A 10,779-nucleotide genomic window follows, 5' to 3' on the forward strand; every position below is an offset into this window, starting at 1 on the left:
GAGAGGAGACAGCAATTTCTGTACACAAGTTCTACCCTGCAGCAGCTGAGAGTCTCTGTTCTTAACCTTAACTCCCCAGGCTGCAAAATGGAAGCCTCACTTCTATGTCTGAGAGAACCCCAGTGGTGAGCAAGTTGGGGAATGCCAGGAGAGAGAGAGAGAGAGAGACAACAAGAAGTCAGAGGTTCAGGAGGACCAGAGGGGGCCTCCAGATATTTTCCTGTACCTGCCACCTCATTTGGAGAAGGCAGTGGCAACCCACTCCAGAACTCTTGCCTGGAAAATTCCCTGGACGGAGGAGCCTGGTGGGCTGCAGTCCATGGGGTCACTGAGAGTCTGACATGACTGAGCGATTTCACTCTCACTTTTCACTTTCATGCATTGGAGAAGGAAATGGCAACCCACTCCAGTGTTCTTGCCTGGAGAATCCCAGGGACGGCGGAGCCTGGTGGGCTGCCGTCTATGGGGTCGCACAGAGTCGGATACGACTGAAGCGACTTAGCAGCAGTAGCAGCAGCAGCCACCTCATTGTCCCCAGGTGTGACTTAGGTGAGCCCAGACCACTTGGTTCATCACCACCACCCTCACCTGATATCAGCATCTTGAGGTTGTCCTTGTGGTGCTGGAAGAGAGGAATGGACAGCTCTTCACAGGAATAAGAGGCACCTCTCAAGGGCAGACCAGGCCCCACTGCCCAACTCCAAAGACAGCCCAACCTTCTGTTTACTGGGACTCAGTGCCCTGCAATGCTGGCCCTGGGGCATCTGACTCCATAGGGCCCTTATCCAGCAAGGTGGGTACCCCAACTAAACACACTCCTGCACAAACATCCAGAACACAAATCAAAACTCACCTGTAGGATGAGTGATTTGACCTTTCGCATGACAAAAGGACTTGCCATGTTCTCTTCCTCCAAGATGGTGAGATGTATACAGTCAGATAAACTCAAGCTTCAATCCCACACTCCCTTGCCAGATGACCTTTGACAGATCACATAGTGTATCTGATCTTCAGATTCTTTATCTGGAAATGGAAATAATCTGTTCTCTAACCTCATGGGGTCGTTGGAAGGATTAAATGAGATAAAACCCTTTTTTTCAAGTCAAGGCAGTATTCCCACTGTTGCTATTAGCTCTGAAGAGGTGCCCAATGCTACTTTAAGCACCTTACACCTATTAATTCATTGAATGTTTAAATAACCATCTACCCAGGATGTTATAAAATATAAAGTACTTTTTTTCCTTAAAAGTTGAAAACTTCATTTAAAAAATAACTCAACCAGACTACCCTAGTGGTCCAGAGGTTAAGACTCTTTGATCTCAATGCAGGGGGCCTGGCTTCTATCCCTGGTCAGGGAAATAGATCCCACATACTGCAGTTAAAGATCCCACATATCACAACTAAGACCCAGCACAGCCCAATAAATAAGTAATAATAAATTTAAAAACTTCACAACTAAAAGACTTAATACAATTCAGTAAGTGATTGGTTGCAAACTTAACATGTACGATAGCTATAACCTTCAAATCTACAGCAACCAGTAAGAAGATATAAGAAATGCTTCAGCTACGATAGCAATAACAAAAATGAAAAATACATAGAAATAAACTTTAAAAGATGTGTGGAAAATTCCTGAATGCCACAGAGAGCTCCAAAAGGACGTTTGAACATAAGAAACAGCATGTTCTTCGATTGGAAGACAAAACATAATGAATGTGCCGTGCTTAGTCGCTCAGTTGTGTCCGACTCTTTGTGACCCCATGGACTGTAGCCTGTTAGGCTCCTCTGTCCATAGGGATTCTCTAGGCAAGAATACTGGAGTGGGTTGCCATGCCCTCCTCCAGGGGATCTTCCCTACCCAGGGATTGAACCCAGGTCTCGTGCATTGCGGACAGATTCTTTACCTTCTGAGCCACCAGGGAAGCCTAAGAATACTGGAGTGAGTAGTCTATTCCTTCTCCAGGGGAACTTCCTGACCCAGGAATCGAACTGAGGTCTCCTGCATTGCAGGCAGATCCTTTACCAGGTGAGCTACCCAGGAAGCCCAATGAACATGTTAATACTCTCTGAATCAATCTATGTTTTAAAATGACCTCCATGAAAATAACAAAAGATTTTATTTTTATTTTTAACTAAACAAGCGGACACTAAGCTTCATCTGGAAAAAGAAATCAGCAAAAATATTCAGGGAAATCATAAAGGAGAGTAATGGGCATGGTGTGAGAATTTACCAGGTCATAAAGCATGGTATAAAGTTATGAGTTTAAATTAATGTAGTCCTACTTATGAGAAAGATGTGAAGCAGAACATAGTCCAGAAAGAAACCCAGGTTCAGTCACTTAGAATACAATAAAGATTACATTTCAAATGAGTAGGGGGAAGATGGATTTTTAATAGACAGAACTGACAGTATCCTTATACCCATATACATTGTAGATGTATTGAGATTAATAAATGAAAGAAAAAATAAGCCATAGAAAGTATCAAAAGTGGTACTTAGAAGGATATTTATATAGAATAGATACATTAGAACAGAAAGAAAGAGTGAAAAATCAATGAACCAACCAACCATCTCAAGAATTTAGGGAAACAGACCCAAAGAAAACAGAAGAAAGAAAATGATAAAGGCAACATATATACATGCATACTCAGTAGTCTTAGTCATGTCTGACTCTTCGTGACCCCATGGACAATAACCTACCAGTCTCCTCTGTCCATGGGATTATCCCGGCAAGAATACTGCGTAGATTACCAACATAGAAATTGATAAACTAGAAAAGCATATATACAATCGAGAGGATCATCAAAGTCAGAAGTTTGTCCTTTGAGAAGTCTGATTTTTTTAAAAAATGAAACCTAAAAGTACTAAAAAAAATCATGGAAGAAAGATTGTCACAGCCTGGGTGGGGAAGACCTTTCTAAGTCTGATATGTAACCACGGGCACTTCCTGTACCTCCTCCTGTTTTATGTATTGTTCTCCAAATCACTTCTCACCTCTGGCACTCAATTCACAATCATGCTTGTTTGCTTCTTGTCTGCTCTCAATAAGACAGACAAGCTCTGTATTCCCTGGAATAGGGCCTAGGACAGTCCTGCCATATAGTGGGTGTGGAGGGCTGTCTGTGGAGTGACTGTTCAGAAAGTGGGGAAGGCATTTCCTTAATATATAAAGAGCTCCTAAAAATCAGTAAGAAAAAGATAAAAGGATATGAATAGAAAGTTCATAGAAAATAAAATACAAGTGACTCCTACACATATAAACACATGTAAAAAGATGTTTAGTTTCACTCACAACAGAATAAACGCACATTGAAAAATGAGATACCATATTTTACCTATTATGTTGACAAATAACTTTTCTTTAAAAAAAAAAACTGATAACACATATGTTGCTGGTAGGAAAAGAGTTAAACTGTACAGTCTCTCCAGAAGATAATTAGACAGCATTTATCAAAATTGCAAAGGTGCATCCCATGGCTCATTAGGCCATATCTGTCAAAATTATGAAGGCACACACTCATTCGTCTAAAGACATTCATCCAAAGATACTCCCTCAGCAGTATTTGTCACTAAAAAATGGAAACAATTTAGACGTCTATCAACAAGGAATTGTTTACATAATTTATGGTACCGCCACACAATCAAATTTTTTGCAGCCATGAAAATGAACAAATCTGCTCTATATGTTATGATGTGGAAACATCTGCAAAATGTGTTGTTAAATGAAAAAAGATGCAGGGCTGTGTGACCATTTGTGTATACTGCACATACTTGTAGAGGCATAAAATATTTCTGGAATGATACATAAGAAACTGATAATAGTGCATAATGCTAGGGCAGGCATGGCTGGGGGAAGGCATGGGAGAAAGATTTACTTTTCATCTTTTGAATTTTAGCATACCTTATAGTAAAGGTATAAGTATAGTATAAGTATAGGTATAACGGTTTAGTATAGCCATATCTGCCTCTATAATACATCTGAGATCTCTAGAAAGGGGAAATCTGAATCTGGCCACAGTGACTGCCTTTACGGAAGGAAACTGAGGGCTGGAGGGCCCTGGAAACAGAAACTCGGCACTGAACTCTGTGAGTTCCGTTTTAATTTTTCTTGACCATGCTGCTGCTGCTGCTAAGTCGCTTCAGTCGTGTCCAACTCTGTGCGACCCCATAGATGGCAGCCCACCAGGCTCCCCCATCCCTGGGATTCTCCAGGCAAGAACACTGGAGTGGGTTGCCATTTCCTTCTCCAATGCAGGAAAGTGAAAAGTGAAAGTGAAGTCGCTCAGTCGTGTCCGACTCTTAGCGACCCCATGGACTGCAGCCTACCAGGCTCCTCTGTCCATGGGATTTTCAGTTGCATTCTTGACCATAGGCGTGTCTTACTTGCTCATTAAAATACCAAAACACATTTCTCCTTGCTCCTCCAGACTGCCACTGTCTGCTGGGCCCCACCCCCAACCCCTGCCCTTCTGTTCAGGCTCATGCCGCCTTCTCCACAGCTGGACATGGTGGGAAGAGCAGGGACTGCTGGATCTTCTCTGACTTGGGGCTTCCTTGCCCTCATCTGTAAAATGGGAGAACAGTAGTGTCTATGCTCTAGGGTGCCTGAGGCGGGTGTACATGAGATAATATCCCCCCGCTGACCTTTGGCAGATACCTCTAAACTTTGAAGGAAGAAAGAAGTGGCAAAGGCTTTGAGCATTGACAGTACATTCTAATATTTATGAAGAGCAGTGAGGACATTCTTCTAGTTTGTACTCGGGGTTGAGGAGTAAAAGAGGGTGTCCCAAATTGCTCACGTGCCCAACATCCTGGAGCCCCAATCTCCCAGCCTGGGAGGAAGCTTTGTTCAGTGTAAACAGAAGGGAGCAGGTTCTGCTCTAGTAGGTGCAGCATCAGCTGAGTGTGAGGTTGGGGGCAGGGGGGAATGTGCTGGGAGACAGTAGGAAGGGAGGGGGCTATCTGTCTGCCCCCACCCCAGATCTGGGTAGGGAGAATCAAGTGCAAAGCCTGCCTTGCTCCAGAGCCAGCATGAAGCTTTCAGTACCGGAGTCAAATATAGACCCATTTCCATAAAAGCACCAGCCTGCTTCTATAAATACCTCAGCCAGTTTTCCGGGTTCTCATGTGACTTTGATGTCTACCTCTGTCTGCGGGGATCCGTCTCCATGGTGACCGGGCCATGTGACCAGCTACTCTTCATTCATGGCAGGTTGCCTCATCCCGTGTTGGGGGTGGGGTGGTGAAGGGGCCTGGAGGGAGGGCTAAGGAGAGGGAGAACAGGAATGAACAATGAATAATGATAAACTGTCTGGTCTTGGGGGAAACGGCAGAGCTCCAGCCTTAATGCAAGGATGCTCTGACAGAATTATTCATCTCCCCAAGGCTGGCTGTCAGGGGAGGAACATTTTTATTTGAGAGGCAATAGACATTTTTGCCTCTGAGTCAGAGAAGCAAAAGTTCAGAGCTGTAAGGGGCACCTTAACAACTCTCGAGCACTGTTATAGTCCCTTGGTTGTCAGATGAAGGTAACCAGGCCTGGAAAGGTCGAGGGACTTGTCCAAGGTCAGGCAGCGAGTCAGTTGGAAACTGGGACAAGAATCAGCGTGCGTGTGCTCTGTAGGCTCCTCTGCATCCCTCACTGGGACTCTGCTTTGGCCTGGGGATGACAAGGGGCTGCAGAGATATAAGTGTGACTCTGGTCAGTGGGGACTTCGGTACCTTGGCTCCCAGGTCATCCCACCTGGCTGGGATCATGGGTCCTTCAGGGGAGGGAAAAACCATTCTGGGCGAGACTCCACCCTGGCCCCTTGGCAGATCCATGTGGAGAGAGTGGCTAATAAATTATGAGAAGTCCTGCAGTATCCAGCAAAGCCAGATGCCATCCCTAGTCATCTATGGAAATCTTTCCGTGATCAGAATGTCCCAGATCTGCCGTCATCCAGCCAAACCCCTCAAACATCACCAAGTCCTATGCCCATCCTTGCTTGGGGCTGGGGATGAGATGCAAAGGTAGGAAAGGACTCTTCCTGCCTTCACAGAGCTGCCCTGCTGCACATGGAGAAGTGAATAGAAGAGAATTTGGTTAACCAGCAGCTCAGCTCCAGGGACATTCGGAGCTGGATGTAAGATGGGCCATAGAAGTTGGGGAAGGCTTACAGGAGGACGGGAGGGGAGGACACAGCCAGGCAGGCCGATGGGGAGGGGCATTCTCAGGGGATCCTGGGTGCTGGGGTAGGACCTGTGCAGGGGCAGGGGGGTGCGGGGCACTGCTCTGCTGAGGTGGACCAAGGAGGGAACTCTGGACATGCCTTGGGTTAGGACACTGCTGATTGCAGATTTGATTCACGTGGTTCAATCCCATGAGCTCAAACCACCAGCAAGCAGTGTAGGGTCCAGGAGTACCAGAGATAACAAAGGAACTCGTGCACTGACATATTTCTGGGGGAGACAGAACGAAAAACCAGACATTATCATGGGCCTGCATGTGTCAGCATCAGCCACAGGCTCTGCAACCACCTGGCCTCAAGACAGGTGTCCAGCAAGCTCCACAGAGGTTAAAATCCATCAGGCTGGAGGCTGGCACCAGCCACAGTGACCCAGGGCAATCCTCCGTCTCCCTAACTCTCTTCACCTCTGCAGTCTCTTTAGCACTGAGGACAGAGCCTCCTGCCTGTCCCTGCCCCCTCACCACCATGGGCTCTTAGCCAGCCTGACAGTGGACTGGTTATAACAGCCCATCCCCAAGCTCAAGGGGTGAGAGCTGATGCTCTGATGTGGAGGGGGAGCGGCAAGAGAACAAGCCGTGCAGGCCATGCTTTCTCTCTGCTTCACCACCAGCTGAGCACCCACGCTGTGTGTGTTTACTTTACCAAGGCTGCCAGCTGCTGGAGTCCAGAGACAGTGCCCCACCTGTTTCTAGAAAAGCCTCTTCTGGCTTCTAGCTGGGAGTGTGGGGTGGAGGCACACGTTCATTCAGTACTGACAGGTAGTCAGCATGGCACGGTGGTCAGCACACCCTAGGGAGACAGATTTGTATTAGTTCTGGCTCTGTTGGTCACTTGTGACCCTCTTGGGGAGCTTATTTAGACTCTCCAGGCCTCAGTTGCTTATCTATGAAAGAGGATAATGTCACCTAATATGAGAAACAGTTGTGAAAATCAAAGTGATTACGAAGTGTCCGGCACGTAGAAAGTGATTTTAAAAGACAGTAAACCAGAAAGAAAAACACCAATACAGTATACTAACGCATATATATGGAATTTAGAAAGATGGTAACAATAACCCTGTGTACAAGACAGAAAAGAGACAGTGATGTATAGAACAGTCTTATGGACTCTGTGGGAGAGAGAGAGGGTGGGAAGATTTGGGAGAATGGCATTGAAACATGTATAATATCATATATGAAACGAGTCGCCAGTCCAGGTTCGATGCAGGATACTGGATGCTTGGGGCTGGTGCACTGGGACGACCCAGAGGGATGATATGGAGAGGGAGGAAGGAGGAGGGTTCAGGATGGGGAACACATGTATACCTGTGGTGGTTTCATTTCGATATTTGGCAAAACCAATTAAAAAAAAAAAAGACAGTTGCCTCGGACTTCCCTCAGGGTCCAGTGGTTAAGACTCCATGCTTCCAACGCAGAAGATGTGGGTTTGATCCCTGGTCGGGGAATTAAGATCCCACATGCTACATGGCACAGCCAAATGATTTTTTAAAAAGTAAAAAGCAGTCATCTCTACTATAGTGGGTGAATGGAAACTCCTCATGGGTACCAGCTTCCATGCTCACCAGCCCAGCATTCTCCTGAGTCTTCCCCTGCACCATCTCTTCTTCTGAGAAGATTTTCCCCCTCAGCTCCACTCATCAGAAGCCTTTCTGCCCTTCAAAGCCCCATTTCAGTGTCACTCCTCCCTGCTACCGTGCCCGATCACCCACAGGATGCTCCTTGCGTAGACTCTGCTCACACTGAGGACTGGCCATTGTACCACCCTTCAGTACGCAGCAGTAACAACAAGTGCTACCGGGATGGGACGCCATTTACCATGCTGAGAACCTAACAGGCCTGAGACTTAGAAGGGTAAGTGACTTGTCCATGGTCACACAGCTATGACGTGGCGAGAGTGAAAGATAAAACTCCGGCCTGTTTGGTTCCGCCTCTTGTGCACAGTTTCTGCATCCTCCCTGTTAATGATACTCTTACTTGACCATCTTTACTCTCTCAACTACATTACCAGCCTGTGTGGTGTGGCAGAAAAAAAAATACAGACCCTGGGTTCAGCTAGAAATAGGGTTAAAATTCACCTTTGCCACTGACGGGTTTTAAGTCCTCAATCCTTCCAGATCTGTTTCCTTGCCTACAGTTGTGTGCGGTCCTTGAGATGACGTGACATGTGGTAATGGGCCTGTCTTGTAACAACAGACATCACTGCTGGCACGGCCTGGTCCCCCAGGTGCCTGGGTGTGTGGTGACAGCTAGTCCTTGAGTGTACATCCTGTGCCAGGCACCCTTCTAAGGGCTCCTGTACATCCTCTCTTTTTCTTCCTGACAACATTACCATGAACTAATGTTTTGTAAATGTTTTAGTGAAGTCCAAAAGACTTTGAGGATCCCCATTTTATAAAACCAGAGCTTAAAGAGGTTGAGAAACTCGCCCAGTGAGGAAAAAGCAGACAGCAAAGCTGGGACTTGACCCAGATCCAACAGATCCCAAAACCCATGCTCTGCACCCTGATTCCTCACTGCTTCCTTGCCAAGCAGGTGATGAATGTTCTTCTCCCGTTACTGCCATAAGGTAGTTAAACAGACATCACAAACTCCATTTTACAGATGGAGCAGCAAAAGCCTGAGGTACCAAGTGACTTGCCCAAGGTCACGTGGTGACAGAGTCAGTTCCCGAACTTGGGGCTCCTAAACCCAGGGCTCCACTTTCTCCCTTGTCCCTGCTGCCTGTAGCTGAGATACTTGAGACAGAGACACCAGGACTCTGGGAGCTTGGCCAGTAAGTCGGCCACAGGTCTCAGCCTCAGTCCAGGAAACCTCCAACCATGGAGAAATTTGCTTTGAAGACAAAGGATGATTCCTGGCAAGGAGAGTCATTCCTATTTCTGTTCTAGACAAATGGGAAGCTGTCTCAGATTCCATGATAAATCTTTTTGCTAAAGATGATACATCACTTTGAGCTGGTTATATGCGCAGTCTTTGGACATCATACAAGTCAATTATTGAGACCAAGTTCTCAACGCTGAGCAGAGATATTTTCTTGGTATGCTGTAACAGAGCCAGAGCCTCCCAAGGACTGCAGAGTGCTGACACCTGCCCAGAAGCCCTGTGGGGAAGGTGTCCACCACTCCCATTTTGATGGCCTCCACTGTCTCCCCCTGAGGTCACCACAAGGTTTCTGGGCAGGATTATTGACAGCCAAGATTATTCTGTCTATTTTATAATCCTGAGCTTTACTCTGGGCTAACTGGACTTGGGGAAGTAAGTTTCCACTCCAGGACAAAACCCCAAGTACAGAGCAGCAAACAGGGCCTTGCTTCCCTGACCCTGAGTCTCAGAAGCACATCCCTACACTCTGAGGAGCTCCTTACCTGAGTCTGAAATACTTCCAGGTCAACTCTCTGCCCCCTGCAAACCTCTTGAGCATCACATCTTGCTGAGGCTGACCCTCCAGGCCAGCAGATCCAGCCTTCCCTCACTCTTGGACTCTAAGAGGAGCCTGTGTGTGGCTTTCAGTGTGGCAGGACCAAGGTTTGAGATCCTATCAAGAACATGGGTGATGTGGGCTTCATGACTTTGGGCAGGGCTTTAATTTCTGTGAGCCCTCATCTGAAAATGTGACCAATGGCCAATCCTAGCTCCAAAATGCTGAGAGTCATTCTCTGGGATTCTAGGAACACAGTTGGAGATGGCTGGAGCATAAGATGAGGGGGCTGGAGTGGTAAGGAATAGGGAGGTAGGCATTAAATGGAGAGGGCAGGGGTCTGAATCATACGGAACTTGAATGTCATGCTAAAAGGCTTAGATTTTATTTTAAAGGTAATGGAAAACCAGGGGAAATTTTTAAGCATGGGAGAAGAGTTGCCAGATTTAGCAAATACCAAACATCTATTTAAGTTTAAACTGGGCATCTTGTATTTTATCTGGCAACCCTGCATGGAGTGACAGAGAAAGCTCTCTGGCCACTGAGTGGAGAATGTCTCATAGGGAATAACACTGGAAGCACAGACCATTGAGGAGGTGATTATCTTCCAGGCAATAATCACAAAAGTTAGTATTTGTTGAATGCTTGTTTTTACCAGGCACTGTTCTAAGCATTTTATGTGTATAAATTCATTTAATTCTCATAACAAAGTGTAGTATCATTTCCATTTTACAGGTGAAGAGACCGTGGCACAGAAGGGTTAAGTTATTTGTCCAAGTCACATAGCTAGTTAGTGGCAGAATTGAGATTGGAGTCCCAAGCCCACATGCTTAGCCACCGTGACATGCTGCCACTCCAGCGGACCATGAGAGCCTGGACCCAGCCCCTGTAGTGGGACTCGGGTGTCAGTCAGAAGCTGTCCTGAAGCCCCAGCCCATGGGGTGGGTGTTGGGACACTGACTGGCAGAGAAGTGAGAAGGGAGGCTCAGGGATCCAAGCTCTATCATAGCGACACATTTTCAGATTACCTGGTACTTTTCAAAGCAGGAAGAAGGGCTCATAAGAAAAAGAACTAGCATCTCTTAGCATCTACCAAACACCAGGCAGGGAGCATAGCAATCCTCGACGTAT

The sequence above is a fragment of the Bos indicus genome, chromosome 3, assembly GCF_029378745.1.
Source record: "Bos indicus isolate NIAB-ARS_2022 breed Sahiwal x Tharparkar chromosome 3, NIAB-ARS_B.indTharparkar_mat_pri_1.0, whole genome shotgun sequence".
NCBI classification, from domain to species: Eukaryota; Metazoa; Chordata; class Mammalia; order Artiodactyla; family Bovidae; genus Bos; species Bos indicus.